Source organism: Candoia aspera, chromosome 3 (genome assembly GCF_035149785.1).
Source record: "Candoia aspera isolate rCanAsp1 chromosome 3, rCanAsp1.hap2, whole genome shotgun sequence".
NCBI lineage: Eukaryota > Metazoa > Chordata > Lepidosauria > Squamata > Boidae > Candoia > Candoia aspera.
In genome coordinates, this window is record NC_086155.1 from 159,103,909 (window position 1) to 159,123,649 (window position 19,741).

The window sequence follows — 19,741 nt, forward strand, 5'->3', positions numbered from 1 at the left end:
ATAGTAAAACCTGGCAGTCCGTCTTTGATAATTAAGTGTTCATAGTATCCGGTAATACTTCAGCTTGATCTTCTACTTAAAAAAAACCCTGACCGGATGTAGCTCCTACCTCGTTTAGGTTGGTCGGGGGTCTTAAAAGCGCTTGCCCATTTCTGATTTGCTGAAAATTGCGGAGGGCTCGTCCTGGGCAAAGCCCGGCTGTGCTGCTGCTGCTGCTGCTGACGCGTGGCTCTGACTGCTGCAGCTGCTGCACGTCCCTGTGACGCGCTGGAAGCAGACTTCGATCCCGGGTCCGGGTTCTGCTGCTGCGGCTTTTTGACAAGGTACACAGACCTCCCTTCTCGCGTTTTGCTTGGGGTTGCTATGCTGTTTGGGGAACATCTTACGTAAAGTAGATCTGGAGAAATGGGGAAGATAGGAAGCTTTAGGGCCTTCCTCTTCTGCACTGATTTAAGTCTGTGGTGATGTATATACTAGGAGCCATTTTTAAGTTAACAGTTCGCGGTGGAAGATTTCGAGCGGGATCGGTCCAAGGACGCCGACATTGCACGGGATGGGCGGATCCGTACGTGCGCGTTCTGTGTCTACGAGCTGGGGGAGGAAAAAAAAGACGGATAAAAGTCGCTGTAGATACGCACACGCACGCAAACGAGAGGGTTTTGTGGCCTGAGTCCAGCTGGTCAATTCATTGGATGACCTGGCTAAACTAGGTACGGTGATTTGATTTAGGTGGCGAACTATGCCTTATTTGCTAGTCCCGGCCAAGTTCTTTCTGCTGATTTACGTATCCTCTCGATGTACCCTTAAGCTTGGGCTGGGAAAGAGGGCTCTTGAAAAAAAGTGGGGGAGGGGAGCGACAAATGCTCCAGGGCTCATGGAGGAATAGCACGGTCTGCGTCGGTCGGCGAGGAAACGCAGAGGCAAACTGCAGCACGAGTTGGCTGGAGTTTCGGTGTATTTGTCAGTGGCCGTACAAATGGTCCTCTTTGTAATTACCGTACTTGCGAGTTGACCCCCCCCCCCAATGATGCCTCTGGTCTGCAGCGGCTCCCCTTTGGAGACGGTGGAATTCAGAAGTAATAGTCACATTGTTATGGGGGGGGGGTGTATGTTGCTGTCGTCATTTCTTTTATACCGCTCATCGGCCGAAGGAAAATTGGGAAGTCTATGGAGTCAAAGTTGGGGGCAGGGTTGACTTTTGTTCAGACGCGCTTCATGCAACGCGCTGGCCTCTGCAATACATTTGGTGAAAGGGTCACCTAGCAAAAACTGGAGGCGAAAGCGCAGCTGAGTCTGGGTGCATCCAGCCCGTCAGCCCTGTCCTTTCATTCCCGCCTTTCGAGGGTGGGGGGCAAAGTAGAATACACGCAGCCCTAGCAGTGGCTTCGGTTATGGTGCAGAGTTTTTCAGAGGACCTGGGACTCGTTCGAGCGATGGCCTGATTTACCACATAAGGAAGTCAGTGAACTGCATTGCATGGCTGTCTGAATAAGTCCATTGAGTTTTGGATCTAAAATAAGGGAAATGCGCGGGTGAGTACCAGCCTCGTTACCTTCTTTGGAGCTCTGCGCAGAACCCCGCTTTCCTTTTCTGGGCCTTCTTTTTTTCCTGTTAGTGGGACGAATTCTTACCAAATCTTATTTCCAAGGGTAGGAAGTTCCTAGCAGTCGTTCATCTTGGCCCTCTGCCGCTCAGTACTTCTCGATTTCTGGCGACGGCCGTGCGCCTTTCCTTCTGGTAATTGGTGTCCGTTAAGCATCGTCTATGATTACCTCTATTAATTATTGACAATGATCTGGCTTCGGTCTTTTTAGTGCTAGGATGTGAAATAAAAGGGTGGGGGCGGGGGAGGTAGACATTTGGTAAAGAAGAAAAAATGCCTCAACTTCTGTGGGGATGCTGCGAAGTAGTTTTGGCGGCAGTAGCTTCATCCCGCCTTCAGCGCCATGTGGTTTTACACCGCAGCGCTTGTTTAACTTAGAATTGTGCACGTCCCTGGGTTTCTTTCAACTTGACTGCTCTTTTGCAGAATTCGCTGCGCCCATCTGGCGTAGGTTTCCTTTTTTGAAACTCGGTTGGTGGCACCGTGCTCTGTCTCTCCGTGGGCTCCAGCTTAGTCTCCCCCCGCCCGCCACCCCGTCTCTCCCCCGCTCATGGCTTCTGCAATGCGGTGGGTGTGGTTATGTAGTAAATTGTAGATCTGGACCTCTGCAGTGGAAGCGCTGTCTCCTCCTTTTTGCATTTCCAATCCCAAGGTCCCCTATGGCTGTTACGCATCTCGGCTGCAGAGTGGAGTTTAAAGTTGGGAAAGAAGGCTCCTGCAGGCTTGAATGGAAAGATCGAGGGAAACAGCTGGTATTAATCAGATATATAGGATGGGGGGAGGAAACAAGAGGGAAGCAGGCAGGCAAACTTGTAAACTGAGAATCAACATATGGTTCGTTGTGTTTAAATAGTGGTGCTGTTTGGAAGTGTGACTTTCCTGGTTTTAGAGTGCTACTTTTTAAAAACGAATGATGTGATGACCACTGTTTGATTGCAAAAGTCACAGTGAATTCTACATCTTTTGAGAGATATCCTAGATGTCAAGTAGTTGTCCATTTCATATAAAGTAATGAAGCTATTTAACATTCTGGTGTGATGTCTCCTGTTACAAAACTTCTGTTAAACATATTCTGATTTATTCTGTTTTACAACTCTGAGAAGGTCAGCTTGTAAACACAATCTTTAAACTTGGTTTGTATATAGGGTTATGTTATTGCTATTTTGCACTGAAATTTCATTGTAAAAATACGCTTAGAATTAGAATGCTTACAATTATTTGTAGCTTTTTTATTACTTTATATAAGTCAGTTTATAAGTGATTATGTTAAATATGTAGAATATTTATTTGTGCAATAATGTAAACCTAAAATGGTATTTCACAGACTATGAATAATTTCATTGACATTGTTAACACTGTTCTAAAAGTAGAGAATGGCTATAGGTAATTTACTTATATAGACTTACCTGGACTTGTATTTAAATTCTATTTGGACTCAATGCAAATTACTTCGGATAAAGGAGCATGGGAAGGGATACAACATGACTTTTGTTTTTCATTTGTTACTTGATTGGTACCTTTTAATATTCAAAAGTGGGATTTTATTCTAGGTCACCTTGTATTGTCTAATTAGTATTTGGCTTAGTGTAGAGGTTAGAAGTCAATATTTATCTTTTCCTAACTCTGCTATTCATATCTTCCATTTAACTCCCCTTGAAAATATATAACCCTAGGTAGTTTAATGCACTTTCTCCTAGGTAAATAGGTGTAATAGGTCAGCTTTAATTATTTCAAATAACATTGTTTAATAGAATCTGGAGTCTAGATTGGAAGTAAAATTAATATATAATGTAAAATTTGATGCTGTAACCTGATCTATTCCAGAGGCGTTCAGCCATAATTCCCATTATCTCCATTAATATGGCTACGATGGATGGGGATAATGGAAATTACAGTCAAACACTTCAGAAGAACACCAGATGTAAAGGATGATGTAAAGGCAAACTGCTCTTAGCAAGATAAGATTTTTTTTTTTTTAATATTATTCTGTCTTCCTTTAGATAGCATGATTGTCAGGCTGGTAACCTAGTCTGATTCTTATGCTAGTAAAGGCAGCAGTATATGGGTAGGAGGAGAACCATAATCTTGTCATACTTTTTGTTGCTGTTGTTATAACCGATACTGATTGGACTGGATTTGTTTTTAAATTACTGTTTCTCCTTATTATGGAAAGTTAAAGTTCGTAAAATTTCATGCTTCCATTATGCCTGCCATTAGAAAGGTCACTGATGACCCTCTTAGTTGTTTTTGTAGTGTCATGCTGTGGAGAAAGAGGGTGGAGACTACAGAAAAGACTAGAATTGTAGCAATGAAGTCTTAATGCTGCTTTGGACATGACATCACTTTGGCTCAAGAAAATTAGGGTGGGGCAGTGAGACAGACTGTCTGGGCTATCATAATAAGTCCAATAAATAAGATTACAGGTGCCCTGGTCTTTCATTTGAAGAAAATGAAGGTAGAGATGTATTGGAGTCCATGTCTGTATTATGTCTAGAAATAAAATGACAGAAAACAGATGAAAATGCTATGCTATTCATCATTTATTTTCTTCCAACAATTTTCCCCAATAATATTATAAAAACTTGATAATATATTTGTGCCAGCATTAGTGCAATCCTGTGCATGTCTACTCAGAAGAATCACCCCACAAACCCAGTTGGGTTTATTCTTAGGTAAATGTGTTTTTCTTTCTAACCTAAAAATGCTTATTTTTAAAATACTTAATAAAACTAATTTAAAATACATTATTCCTCAATAAGTCTTGATTTGAACATTCTTGTAAAACAAGAGAAAGTGAGAGTGAGAGATTAATTATTGCTGGCACAAAGTACACAGAACAAGATTATCTGATTCATAAATAATGTGGGATCAAATAAGTTTATGTCTATTTTATACCATTTAAAGTATTAAAAAGAGCCAGTTTGGTGTACTGGTTAAGGCATCAGGCTAGAAACTGGGAAACCGTGAGTTCTAGTCTTGCCTTAGGCAGGCACAAACCCAGCCAGTCACTTTCCTTCAGCCCTAGGAAGGAGGCAGTGGCAAACCCCTTCTGAAAAAAACCTTGCCAAGAAAATTGCAGGGACTTGTCCAGGCGGACTTGTCCAAGAATTGGACACGATTGAATAGATTAAAAAAAATTAATATGCATGCAATTATGAGTATTCTCTCAACAGAGAATGTCAGTCATATTTCAGTTACACTGCAGAATTTACTGTGCAAATTCAACAAGTCCAATCAACTGAACTTTAGCCTCAGTAATATTTTACATATAGACTCTGAAGTTCATGCCCAAAGAGACTATGGAGAAAGAAATTTTGAAAACTGTTAATTATGAGCATGTTAAACAAGATGCCATGTGATTCTATATCTGTCAGCATTTCAAAATGTTTTCCCAAGCCTTTAAACTCTGTTTGACATGAAGTGGAAATAAACACCACAAGTACAACTGTGCAAATATGATTATTTTCAATCTGTGTTAGAAATAAGTCATCCTTAGCCCACTGGATTGTGCTAGTACTCCAGAAATTTATATTAATAAATTGCTTTCACCAATAGTATGTAAGCTGAAAAAACAAGTAATTTATCTGTGAGGAAAAATTGAAAAAACAAATTAACTTCACAATCTGCAACTATCATTTGTTTTTTTCCAAACAAATGTTAGGAAATGTTCCTATTTTTACAGTTCGCAGAACATTTAAAACATGCATGTAATTTTAATATCATATATATTTGTTCTCAGCTATATGTTTTATTTGTGCTAGAGGAAATAACCGATAATAGAATAATTTGCAGAATAACCTGAATGTTCCCTCTATTTATCAACTACACAAAACAACTTAATGATTTCATTTCTTCATCTGTAGGAAAAATCAAAAAGTTTACTCTTGATCCCACAATTTTATCATTTAAAAAAACACATCTAATTACATAAATTTTATAACCAGGTGGTAACACCTGATAATCTGAAAATGACTTCAGTAGACATGTAATGACAAAAGTCTTGCTTCTTAGTGCTGTTGACATATGGTAGAAGGGGCGGGCGGAAAGTAGGCTGTAAGAAGACATCGTCTGGTTCACCCATATGTCTCTGGCAAGGGATGTCCTGCAGGCTTATTGTTCTAAGCCTTGCCATTAGCAGTAGTTGTCATAATGATATTGGCAGGGCGACTTTTTGAAAAATGTGAGGAGCAGCTAAAAATAAATCATTATTTGAGATAGCTTTGCTGTATCTGAATGAATATTCAGTGTTGCTCCATATAAATAGATTTGATGCTTTATCATTTAAGTGTACAGTACAGCATTTGTCTGTATCAACAAACCAAAGTCACAGGTCATCTTGAACTCTAAAGTTTTAGATAAAGAAATTACTAGGACTGCTAATCAAAATACAGCATCAAACCAGTTAAATTTTATCTTCCTCAAAGCATTGTTCCAGTTTGTGGTGATAGCTCAAAGATAAGAACTGCAAGTAGAACCTGCTGCTTACATAAATTTGGTGAAGTCTAAGTAACTAACTAACTAACTAACTAACCACTATATATTACATGTGAACTATATCAGCCAAATACGTTGTCTGTTCTGTGATAATCTTTTCTCAGAATATCACTAAATAAATGTTTGGAAAATGCAAGGGCCATCCAATTAAAGACGACCTCCCAACATTTTAGTCTTAAAGAGCATAATAATTTATGGCTGGGGGTGAATAAAGTAATTATATTTGCATTGCCTCCCCATTCCCTTCATTTTAAAGACCTTTTAAACCCAGTATTTGTGCATTTTTTCTTCAAAATTAAATATTTACCACTTGATTTTTTAAATGTACCCATTGCAATAGTAACAGCAATAAATCTTAGCAAACCTTGTTGGTTAAGATGTTACTCAGTAGAAATTTCCAAATTTCTAAGGAAGTGGGCTCAGTGAAATCCCATGTTTAGATTCTCAATTTTTTATTTTTTTTAATCACACTTTTGGTTTTGCTTGTGGGAGATCACAGTTTGGACTCACAATTGGTAACTTGTTCACTGTTGTCAAGGGTTTTTTTTAATGTTAGTACTCACATTATTGATTTATCACTTGTATGTATCAAAGAACCAGTTTTCAGTAGGGTCTGAGGCAGCAAACAGACTGTTTAATGTAGCTGGTTAGTGGTGAGCAGCTCTAGCTTGTCTAGCTGATTTGCTTTGAACACAGGGACCCAGGAGCTGATTTGTGGGTGGATCTGGTCAACTACCTGGCCATGAATGTGGGGAGGCAGCAGGAACAGGAGAAGGAAGTGAGCTGAGGTGGTAAGCAACCTTTGGCTGGTGAATACAAGAAAGCTATGACAGACAAGCTAGTAGACTTTTATAGACCACCATTGGGGAGTGACTGCCTTTGATCTTAACTGTTCAGTTAATTTAGATAGTTACACAGTTAGTGTTATACAACTTCCCTCCAAGTTTTTGAAAAAAAGTTAAAGCATTATGGTTTTATGCCTCAGTTGTAACAGCTGTTATAGTTTGGATTAGTGGTGGTGGTGATGATGCATTTATACTCTACCTTTTTTTTTTTGTCTGAGTCTCTCTTTTTATTCCCACAAGCGAAAACAACTAAGGGGTTATAATTGGCCCAAAATCATCCATTTAACTCTAATTGAGGGCAGATTTGAACCAGTTTAGTGCCTTAATCATTATTTTACAGTTGTTCCACAAGCTGATTAGTTTGTACACTGAAGGTTGAATTCATTGGAAAGGGCTTCTGCTTATGTAAGATAAGGCACCTGATCCTCAATGATTCCTTCTCTCTGACCAACACCCACCCTCTGCTATATTCTAAACTATTATTTTTTAAAAAAATACCCCGCTCTCAGAATCAACTTTTCTGAGATCATGAATAGGATTGTAATAAGCAGACTGCAGTGAGGAGGCTGCATCACTAACATGGTTCGTCAGTTCTTGGACAAATTGAAATACCTTGTCCTGGTCTAGAATCATTGCTGAATGTACTTTTGAGCCTGGAACTCATTATATTCCCATAGAGGCTTTTAGTTCTGTTTCGGCTTGTCACTTCTGCTGCTTATTTGCTGACCCACTTTAGTAAGCAGTTAATGGCAGGAAGAAAAATAATTTTCCATAGCTAACGAACACTTCACTTGCTTTTCTTGTGGATTGCTGCGTGGACTGGTAGAGGGGATGAAGGCAAAGAGAAATGGCAACAGCAACTATGGGGTGAAAGAGATGGATTATTGTGGGGAAGACACAGAAAAATACCGAAACACCCTCCGCCCAAATCCTGCGCTTATTTGTTTATTTCTTTGGCAACCTTAAATGTCTGTCTGAGTCTCCTGATTTAGCCAATCACAGTTTAAAAATGAAACAAAGATTGCAGATCTCTTGGGTATAACTCCTACTGTACTGTGTACAGTGGGGTTCATTTTCAGTTAAATCTGCTTAGGGTCACATTGTACAAGTAAATTGCTATGCATCTGCTTCATGTAAAGCTTAAGCTGATGATTATAAAAGACATTAATACCAGTGTAAAGTTTAAAGTAAGTCTTGATTTTCTCTACGCTGGAGAAAGAAACACCAAGAGTTATCTGATATGATCCTTAAGTGTGTGTGTGATTTATATCAACCAATTGGTATGACAGTTGGTATATGTGATTTATATCAAACAATTGGTTAAACGCCTTGCAAACTGCTGACAATTTTTGTACTTTTGAACACACTGTATAAAAGATAGTCATAGATAGATCGAAGGAAGTATGTTTGTAATTGAGATTTGATTTGGGGGGAAATGCATTGTAAATATAGTGTCTTTCACTTCTGTCATACAGTAGCAGTTTCTATTGTAGACTTTTCAGACAAGTTCTTTATGTTTCACAGAAGAATAGTGGTTGTTTTTTGTTTTTGTTTGTTCGTTGTTTTTCCTGTGCTTTTAGGTCAGTGGTTTTATTTGAATGCAGCAGCGTATTGAAATGGAAGTACCAAAACATTGCTTAAAAATTAAGTCAAGTTGATTTCCAGTTGACCTTTCCAAGCACTGGTTAGAACTTAAAGATAAAAAATGATGAGTAGATAGTTGGAATGAGGAGTTAAAGAAGATACTGGATAAGAGGGATGGTTGTAAATTTTTATCTATTTACATTTTGTTTTGCTTGAATTGTGAAGGATTAGAAGTCCTAGAAGAACACCAAGCTAAAATTGATTCTGTGCAACATTCTCTTGTCCAAAAATACAATCAATTGTTCATTTATGTTCTGTAATAGATGTATGGCTCAGTCTCAGCTTTGCATTAAAACTTAAAAATGGAACAATTGTTCTGTTTCACACTTATAACAGTTTAGCTCAGGGTATCATATTTAAATCTGATTTGATTATATTGGGAAGATCCTGTGACCTTTCTGGGATGATGTAATGGTCTGTGGGAATGACCGTGGGAGACAGAACAAAGAGCTGCAGACTAGACAACCATCATACAAAAGGTATCTCAGCCCACAGAAGCAGAGGGAGTGTGGGAAGCATTTCAAAAGGGACCCTCCCTAGTTATCCAGAGAGTAAAAGGAAAGGAGGGGAGGAATACTTTCAGACTGGCTGGATTCTGTTAATGTAACCTTAGAGTTAGTATTCATTGTTGTGCTTCTTATCTGGACTACCTTGAAGGGTTAACAGATGGTGACAGAAGCAGAGAGCAGGCTGTGATCACACAAATACAAATGCCATATATTGGTTAATACGACAAAAGTGGTGATGGATCAGAACTATGCTGGCTATGCTGAATACTCTTCAGATGCTCCATGGTAGCACACCATTGCCCATTCTCTTCCTTCACCACTTTCTTGAAGGCCTCTCTTCTCCTTTGTCAGGAATAGACAACCTTTTTAGGTTGGAAGTACATTTCGAATTTGGCAGGATGTGGTGATCGCACTCACAAAATGGCTTCCATTGTAAGAATGGATACTCCCAAACAGACATAATCAATTATCTGGGATTTATGGTACATTAGGATCTTAACAGGTTCCACACGCTTTGCTGCAAGTAAGTATGTTGGTAGAGGCTGGTGCTTTGTTTTGCAGCATGTCATCTCATTGTCAAATAGCCTTCATTTAGGGGAAGGATGCACATTATTTCCAAGGCAGAGGGCACTCTTGGTCTTCGACTGACATAGAGGGACAGTATCAGATAGAGCCAGTATAAAAGTTAGATTTTATTTCATTTACTTATGCGTAGTTAATTGTTAGATATGATTGCATTTATTTAATTGTTAAATATAGTTAATGTAATTACTTTCCAGTTGTGTATTTAATATAGCATTTTCCCATCGATCATTACAAATTGCAGTTTGGTAATAACCTTTGGAAGGGGCTGCATCTAAATCTTTTGTGGGGCACAGACAGTTTTAGAATCCCTGATTTAGGGTAGTCAAAATGCTAATTTAATTTTTTTTTTTCCAGCAGCTTTAAGATAAATGGATACAATAGTGCTGTCACAAATAGGTACTAGTTTTTCCATTGCCACAGAAACTAGGACCAAAAATAATGGGTGTAAGTTGCAGTTATCTAGATTTCATTTAAATATAAGAAACTTCCTGATGGTAAGAGCTGTACATCAGTGGAACTGTTTTCCTATGGAGGTTGTAGGTTCTCTACATCTAACGGTTTTTAAGAGACTGGACAACCACCTCTTCAGAATAGTTTAACCGATTTTCCTCTACTTTTCCCTTCTTGCTCCACAATTGTCTTGTTTCTGTTTCCAAATCAATAAAAGGTAAAGGTTTCCCTTGACATTAAGTCCAGTCGTGTCCGACTCTAGGGGGCGGTGCTCATCTCCGTTTCAAAGCCGAAGAGCCGGCGTTTGTCCGTAGACACTTCCGTGGTCATGTGGCCAGCATGACTACATGGACCGCCGTTAACTGCCCGCCGAAGCGGTACCTATTAATCTACTCACATTTGCATGTTTTCAAACTGCTAGGTTGGCAGGAGCTGGGACTAGCAACGGGAGCTCACCCTGTCACGTGGATTCGAACCGCCGACTTTCCGATCGGCAAGCTCAGCAGTTTAACCTCTACCTTTTGAAGTGACAACCTGAAGCTTTTTACTTTTATTACTGTTTGTTATTATTAGGTCAGATTCAAAAGATGTGACGACAGATGAAACAAAGCCATCTTTCTGTGCAGAAATAACCTGTCCTCTTATCTGAATTTATGTCAGTCAAAGAGAACAAACGGAACTGTCTTAAAAAACAAGCTAGATAAATGAAGCAGGATGCCTGATTCTCACTTTAAATCTGCACTCTTTCTGCAGTCAGTGCTAAGATTTTATGTTACTGGAATGGATTGACTGGAAACGTCAGTCTTGTATAGAAAGATTTGTGTTCAGAAGGGGGTTTATGGGGACAGACAGTAACGTAAAATCTTAGCAGATTCAGATAAGAGGACGGGTTATTTCTGCACAGAAAGATGGCTTTGTTTCATCTGTCGTCACATCTTTTGAATCTGACCTAATAATAACAAACAGTAATAAAAGTAAAAAGCTTCAGGTTGTCACTTCAAAAAGTAGGGCCAACAGATGCAAACAAAGCACTGCTACAACAGATAACAGATATATTTCTTGCTCTAAAAATATTGTTGGACTTAGGCTTTTTGACTGGACCAGTGCTTCTCAACCTTAGCAGCTTTAAGATGTGTGGACTTCATCTGCCAGTATTCCCCAGCCAGCATGCTGGCTCTTTTTTCATTAACTTGTCCCCACATGATGCCCTTTATATGTGTTGCACTTCAGCTCCAGGAAGTGCCACAATAACCTTTAGCAATTCTGGCAAAGACCTTTTCTTTTTCTTTGTCTTTGCTTTTCTTTGTTTTGTTTTGCACGTAGATCCTGATACAGAGTTGAATAAAGATACCCCAGATATCAATATATTGACTAGCCGGCCATCATTTTCCTGGACAGTAATGATTATACTGATAAGCCTCTAAAGGTGGAGAAGGCTCTGAGTAGTGCTTTTGTCCTAACAAAAGTTGTTAGCAGCTCTGTTCACTGTTCTTAACCAATCAGGACATAGCTGCAAGGACCAGGGGTTGGGTGGGTTGCTATAGTAGTCCCAATATACAGAAAAAATAACAAGAGAGATCTGGCTAATTACTGACTTTATAGCGTTTTGAGTATAGTAACCAAATTGTATGCTAAGCATTAAATCAAAGCTCCCAAGATTGGATGGAGCTTAATGACATAATTGAGATGAACAAATGGGATTTAAACGAATTCAAATACAGATCATATTCTTGTAGTACGTTGTTTAATGGAGAAATATATTAATAAATTGAAATCAGCCTTATATGTGGCTTTCCTAGATTTCAAGTTTGCCTTTGACTATATCCAGAACTAAGTTAGGGGAAAAAACTCAAAAATACATTAGTCAATAGAGGTTTCCTTTTCCTGATGCACAACTAATACCTCTTTAAGAACTTTTCCACACTGCAGTGTTCAACTGTTTGTCTCTGTATGTAAACCAGCTTTTATACAGAAATCCAAATTAAAACATCCATAACAGATGACCATGCAGCCTCTACTTAAAGGATAACTGAGCCTGTGTCTATTTATGATTACGGGTCAGCAAAATTAGAAACAATACACACACACTCTCACGCACACACAAATAAAACAATGCTCAGTCATGCTTGCTTCATCAATTCCCTTCTTGTCACTGTAATTACATAGAATTTGGCTACCATGCAGGTAATGCAATATTTTGTGTCTGAAAGAAGCTCAAGATAAAACTCATCCATTCTGGCAGAATACAGTAGAGGCTGCATGGTCATCTTTTATGGATGTTTTAATTTGGATTTCTGCGTAAAAGAATGTGCTTGACTTGATAACCTAACCAACCTGTTCCATTTCTATAGTTCCATCATTGTATTTTAAAAAATAAATACATTTCACTTTATTTAAACAGAACAGAACATGAAAAAAGAAAAAAATAGGAAAAAAGAAAAAGAGAGCAAAACATTAAAAAAAAATGAAGGCTGCTTCTACATGTTATTTTTTATATAATTTTACACAATTGTTTCAATGAAGGATTACCTTATATAATTGCAATGGTTCATACATAATCTTTATGAACAATTGTATAAAATCATAAAGATTATGAGTGTCTTGAAATTCAAAATATTTATTCAATTATACTTGGCTTTAAAAGTAAAATTGCCTTTGATTCAGTCACTTTTGGTAATTTACGTGGGCATATCTCTGCAGCCTGGCATGATACTGAAGTAACTTGCTAGTGCTTTTTTCTGGGAGTTTTTTTTTTTTTTTTTTAATCTTTCCAGTCTGTCTTCCTAATCAAGCATTCAAGCATTACTTGGACACTTTCTCTTCATGCTCATGCTGCTTCCACTTCATTGGTTTAGTTTTCTCTGCTCATTAGTATCAAATCAGGAATAGCTGATCATTCTTGGTCTTCTTCACCTTCCTCTCATGCATCTTGTTGAGCTTTCTTCTACAGGCAGTATTTTCAAGATTTTTTACTTCTCTGTACAAGGATTAGAAAAAGATGCATGCAAGCCAGAGCACCACTGCAGATTTTTTTCCAAGGCACTGTTTGGAGCAGTTTGGCTGGGAAATACATAATTAAATATGTCATTACATGTATATCAGAGAGCAAGTTTGGTGTAGTGGTTAAGGTATCAGACTAGAAACAGGGAGACCGTGAGTTCTAGTCCCGCCTTAAGCACAAAGCCAGCTGGGTGACCTTGGGCCAGCCACTTTCTCTCAACCCTAGGAAGGAGGCAGTGGCAAACCCCTTCTGAAAACTTTGCCAGGAAAACTGCAGGGACTTGTCCAGGCATCTCCAAGAATCTGACATAACTGAATGGATTAAAAAAAATGTGGATCATTAAATTAGTGTAAAAGGTCAGACAACCATTTTTAGCCTTTGCCTAAAATATTTCTAAAACAATGTTAAGGTCTTACTTCTCATTTGTGGTTTATGTATTAGCTGAATTACTTTATATAATCCTGATAGAACCTGATCTTGAAAATCACAGCAGTAATGTAGTATTAGCACTTATGCAGTCTAAATCCCTGGTCATGATGATACTGACTCTTGACCGTAGAATCAATTTTTCAGTCAGTCTGTATGGATCATCAGAAATTTGGGGTGGAGAAAGCTATTAAGCAGTTATGTAAGGAAATGGCAGTATTATGTGATGGCAAGACAGGGATGAAAATTATGTGGGAATCTCCATGTTGAGGAAGACTTTGGTTTTGAAATTTAGAGTAATTCCTTTCATATACATCCTTTGTTGAAGGATCAGATACCTATTTTAAAAAGGGCTCACAAGTTGATTGCTGTGGGTGACGTATACATTTATATGCCACCCATCTCCCATCCCAACTCCCAGTGACAAAGTATATGCATATGTGTGTGTAACTGTATAAAACTCATCTGTACACTGCTTTAAATTAACATCATTGTAATTTGAGGGAGTTGCTTAATGGCACCGATTAACTCCTACATCAGAGACAGCTGTGTCAGTATGGAAATGTTGCCCACCCTTGTTTTCAGCTTCTACTTTACTACTTTACTTTTATTTTCTCTTTAATTATCTCTTATGTGAAGAAATTATTCTCTTCCCCATTGTCTTATTTTTCTTAGAAACAGTTCTGCCAAACAATAAAAAAAAGTTCTGCTTTCTTTTAATTTTGTTATTTCTCTGTGTATGTGTTACGCATGCACAGGTGTGAACACGCATATAGCGTGCATATTTCTGTATAAATAGCTCTTGAAATAATATTGTCAAATTGGAATTAGTTAATAAACACATAAGATGAAATTGAATTGAGCAAAATTGCTACATATGAATATATACAAATCTTCAGACATATTTGTAGAAGTTACTGCATTTCACGCTGTCTTGCACTTTCATTTTGGACTTCTATTCTGGATTAATTATCTAAACCAAGTTGGCCAAGGTTTGCCAGAAGATGCGTCTTCCAACTTGCAATATAATGTTCTTTAGATAAATTTATACATGGTCTCTGCTAAATCAAGTACATCCTTTAACAAATAAATTCTCACTTCATACATTATGAACACGTAACACTGAAGTTTCTTGTGAGATGTACTTGAAATTCCTTGGGAAGGTAATTCAGTTACAATTGTGAACAGCAGTTATCTTCCATTCTATTCATGGTCACATGTGGATCTTATGTACCACTTTATGAAAAGCATGTCATGACTTGGCAAACATCTGATCAATTTTCATCTGCTAAATTGCATTTTTGAAGTTAAAAAATGGTTAAAGATATACCGTATTGGTTGCTACATACAAATGGATTTGTTAACACAATCTAACATTTTTAATGATTCTTTATCCTTATTTAAATTATAAAGTATCTTTCAGAAAGGGAGCATGCATAGATTCATTTTGAAATGCCCGTTGTTTCTAAAATAAAAGCTAGAATCCTTGGAGAACTTGATTTATCTCTGATGGCCTAAACAGAATAGGAAGTCAAAATATATTATATCTTCAAAATATTTTCAGGGAGACAAAAGTGTGGATGACCTACACTGTCACATTTTTCGTCTGTCAGCAGGGTAAGCAATTGCTTTAGGCCAAGGCTTGGAGATTACTGATGGTCACTTGCCAATTTGCTGTGAAGAGAATTCATGAGCTATCAGGCATCTGCCATCTTTAGGGGGCTTCTGGGGAGCCCTAAATCCCATCTTATTAGCCAAGCTTTTAATAATTTTAAATTGTTGTAACACGAATTTTATAATTACTTTATTCTGTTCATTTTGTTGTAAATATTTTCATGAGTTCATTTTTAACACAAAGTTTCCTGATCCAATTAGGAAGGCAGTATAGAAATGAAATAACAGTAATGGCTAGCAACCATACTTTATTACAAGTATATCTGACTTCTTTTTTGCAAATGGCTATATTTAGAATAAATTAGGGAATATATTTGGAAGGTCATCTTCTATTATTTCATGTTATTGGTATAATAAAATATTGATTGGTTGCAATTTTTTGTTTTAGTGTGGGGCAACAAAATGATATGAAAAAAAAAAGAAAGCTTCCTCATATGTTTTCCTTTCCTTTTTTTTTTTTTTTTTGGCATGGCAGTAAAAGTTGAGAAACCTTTAATAAAGTTAGACATTTTTTCATCTTCATGACTAATGAAGTTCCATATGAATATAATTAAGTGGAATTTGACAGTCTTTGAAGCACCATACATATATTTTTATTACTTCCACATATGGAATCAGATTGCAAAACTCACAACCCAGAACCTAAATAGAACAAAAAACCATTATGTACAGTGAAGTCAAATGTCATTGAAGATTGTCATTTCAGGGAACATTTCAGAAGCATGATGCAATGAGATTCTAGCTTTCCAGGATTGAGATGCCTTATCTTCTGACAGTGATAAGTGGGAGAGTTCTTCAAGGATATTGTGTACAAGTTTGTTGATGTAATTATTTGTGACTGTTTGTAATGCTTGAAGATAGAGTTTCAACCAGGAGATAATATATGTCTGTTTAATTATTATTTGGGCCTGCTATTTCTGTCCTCAGTAATTTTGTGGATGTGCTCATTCCTTTTTAAGTTGAGAGGTTTCTACCACATTCATTTTTAATTCCTTTTGGATATATAGTAATTTTTATCAAGGATATTTTTCTAATTGTCATCATTTAACCATCATTGATTTTTGTAGATTTATTACCTACAACATATAGGGAAAATTGTACTGACCGTTTTGCATCAGTGGAACAGTCTTGCTATAAAGAGGTAAACTCTGAGCTCTCCATCTCTTGAAGTTTTTAAGAAGAGCCATCTATCAAGGATGGTTTAATTGATTTTCTGCACGTTACATACTGTAAGATCCTAGCAATCCTTTCCAACTCCATAGTCCTAAATTGTATCACCAATTCCAAGCCTTCCTTCACTTGAAAGGATTAAAACATTTACATGTTTCTCAAGTATGAATCATTCCATATTGAATGCTCATCAGTTCACTGAGTGTTCTTAGTTTGAATGGCTTCAATCTAATTCTATTACAGTGCATTGGAAATGAAGGTATTTTTTTCTTACAGGAACTCTTCTTGAAGAAATATTTCACTTTTGCATTGAGATTTTTTAACTGCCTGCATAAGTAGATGCTTATTTCCGCATCTCATTCTGCAGATGAAACAGATAATATTTTTAAAATGCTGTCTGGGAGCTTGTGGTGTCACAATATAAGTAAATGAAACTATATATGCATAGATTGGGAATGTGATAACATTAATATATGTCATTGGCTGTAACAGAAATCATAAACCATGAAAATGTGAAGTTTCTTAGAATCCACCTTTGGAGTAACAGACGATTTTTTTAAAAAACAAATTATTCTTTCTGATTCTGTCTGGCGATGTACCAGCCAGAAAGTTTAATAACAGGGTTGGGAAACCCTGCTGGGATTAAGGGAAATTAGTTGAAAGGGTGAGTATTGATGACAGGTATTTGCCATAAGCCCCAAGTAGCAGTTTATGTGGGGAGTGAAATGTAATGTATAACATATGTGCTTCAAACACTTTCAAATTCCAGATGTTATGTGTACAGCAGATCAAAAATAGAAGTATATGTTTGTTTATAACAGAAACCATTTTCCTTTTTTATTCAAGACAAGATTGCACTGTGGAGTCCTTGGTGCTCTCTGGGCCTTGTTTTCTTGCAGACATTTCATTGCAAGACTAGGCAACATATTCAGTGTGAAGAGGGAGTGGTCCTTGCTCTAAGTTTATAAACCCTGAGCTACAAATATTCGCTTTGATTGATACAGGTCCTATATAAATATATTGCATCTCACGTTTTTTGCATACTTTTGGAATAATTTTATTTTATTGGCATTTTATTGTGCTACAGTAGGTGGCAGTAACTAGTTGACTTCAGTTGCTATCACAAGCTAAGCCCTGATTAATACTTGGATGGAGAACCACCTGGGAATTCCAGGGCTGTTGATAGACTGGGATTTTTTAAAAACAAAAACAAAAAGATGGCAGTGAAAAATCATACTTTGTAATGCTGGCAAGAAAACTGCATGGATGCATTTAGGGGCTGAGCTCTATTTAAGGAAATGATTGTTTGCATTGTAGAGAATACACACAGAATTTCTCTTTATTATTTAAAAAGTTTCTCAGATCTGAAGTTAAAGATTTAACAATATCTACAAAGTTAACCACATCATTCTAATCAAAAATAGAAAAAAAACACAAAATAATACAATTAATCAAGATTCAAACATCTTGTGATATAAAACTATTTGCTCAGCACAAGGAAGAGAGTCAAATTTTCTTGAAGAGCAGATTATGCAATTTTCATTCTACCCCACTGAAGGCCCTGTTGTGTATCATGCTCTTCATTTCAACCAGAGGAAATGATTGGGGTATTGGAGAGGCTCCTGTAGGAGAAGCTCCCAGACAACAAGTGTTTTAGCTGCATTATGTTACCTATTTTAATTACCTCCTTAAAGCTAAGTAGTTATGATTCTTAAGATGTAATCATTGAAAATGAAAAATATCTTAGTTACTGAAGTAAGTGCTTAAGTACTTAGAAATTAACTACAGTACGTGATCATTACCAACAGCAGGATTTTTCTTATAATAAGCACTACTTAAGTGGTCACTGTAAGTATTAAGGTTTAATTTAATTCTTAGATGCTGCATTTCTTGCGTTTGGTTTCCCCCTGGCCTCACTCTTCTCTTCACTTGAGCACTCATCTCAGATTAAGTTTCTTTTGCAGGTGATGGAGTCTAAGTCACCCAAGCTAATCCCATGGTGAATATGTGAGTCTCCAGGATGCTTTTGGCTTTAGTTCTTTACTGTTAAAAATTGATGACTGTCCCTTTGTACAATATGCTACTGTTACAATCAAGTTGCAAATCTGTTTGTAAATGGAAGTATGGTTGGTACTTCCCTCATACTGGAAATGCAATGTAATAATGCCCAAGGAAAAGGATTAGAGTACCATCTTAGAAACTCATTTCCCAAGATCTGCAAATTTACAGATATCTGGCTTCTAATAGTAATAGACTGCAGTTTCCTTCTTCCTCAGCTTTGCCCTTCGCTGCATTTGTTCAGTGAGTATAAAGAAAAACTGTCTTCTTCCATCAACATCTTTTAAAGTGCTGTCTTTTCCAATAATACAGTAAGATATAAACAAATGCTCCTCAGTAATGAACATGATAATCATGTGCTAACCAAGAAAATAATTGTGTCATTTTAGAACACCAAGTTTTTGATTGTCTAATTTCAGAATTAGTTGGAATGTTTTAGGGAATAGTGATTCTTCAGAAGGTACTCATACAAGAGAGAATTTGAGAAACGAATGATGTTTCATCTGTTCAGGACAGATTACAGCATATAGCATATGAGATGGTGTGATGCAATGCACTTGCCCTCTGTATGAAATGGCTGAGACCCTGTTAAAATAATATGAAAGGGTTTGAATTAATCAGGGCCCACATCTATAAAGAAACATGAATTTACAAGTTGCTAAGTTTATGAAATGTCCTGACTCTGCTATCCCTTTGAGATAATGTCTAATATGGGTTCTTCATTTTGGTTATTCTAGATCTATCATTCTATATAACTTCATACTGGTGAACTTAGGGTAGAAAGAAAAGCTGTTCTGAATTCTGATTGCTGAGCAAGTGTCTTCATTTCATTATTGTTTCTTGCATTTTTGCAGAAGGTTAACATTGATAGGTAATAGTGATACAGTAGACAGGGCTTCTCCTTAAATAATTAATATCCAAGATTGAATGTTAATCTGATTTTAATCCTAAGTAATTTTCGTCTGCTTGTCAGCAAAGGACAAAAGGTACTGTACTTACACCTGTATTTTAAATGGTGCATTTTTTGGTGCATTTCCATGGCATGAGAAGAAAACCTCCCAAGAACTTAACATTCAGGGGGAAAAATCTATCATAGTAGGTGCCTGAAATTGAACAAAAAAGGAACATATTTCTTTCATGGCATCTGCTTTGTTGTAAAGAATGCCTTTTGTAGTCTTAACGTCCTTAAATAATGTGACCTGAAAATTGAAATTAATTAGCGATTTTGTGTGCTTTTTCATATTGTTAATTTACTCAGATTGTGCTGATACACAAAATACTT

The 19,741-nt window shown here is 37.1% G+C and overlaps 1 protein-coding gene across 1 annotated transcript in view; it reads left to right on the forward strand.

Annotated features, from left to right (window-relative positions):
- The first annotated feature begins 238 nt into the window (after positions 1 to 238).
- Positions 239 to 19,741, forward strand: part of EPB41L3 (erythrocyte membrane protein band 4.1 like 3) — an 87,354-nt gene continuing 67,851 nt past the window's right edge. Inside the window, exon 1 of the mRNA XM_063299132.1 lies at positions 239 to 323. The gene's annotated coding sequence lies outside the window, so the exon portion shown is untranslated. The remainder of the gene's footprint in view (positions 324 to 19,741) is intronic.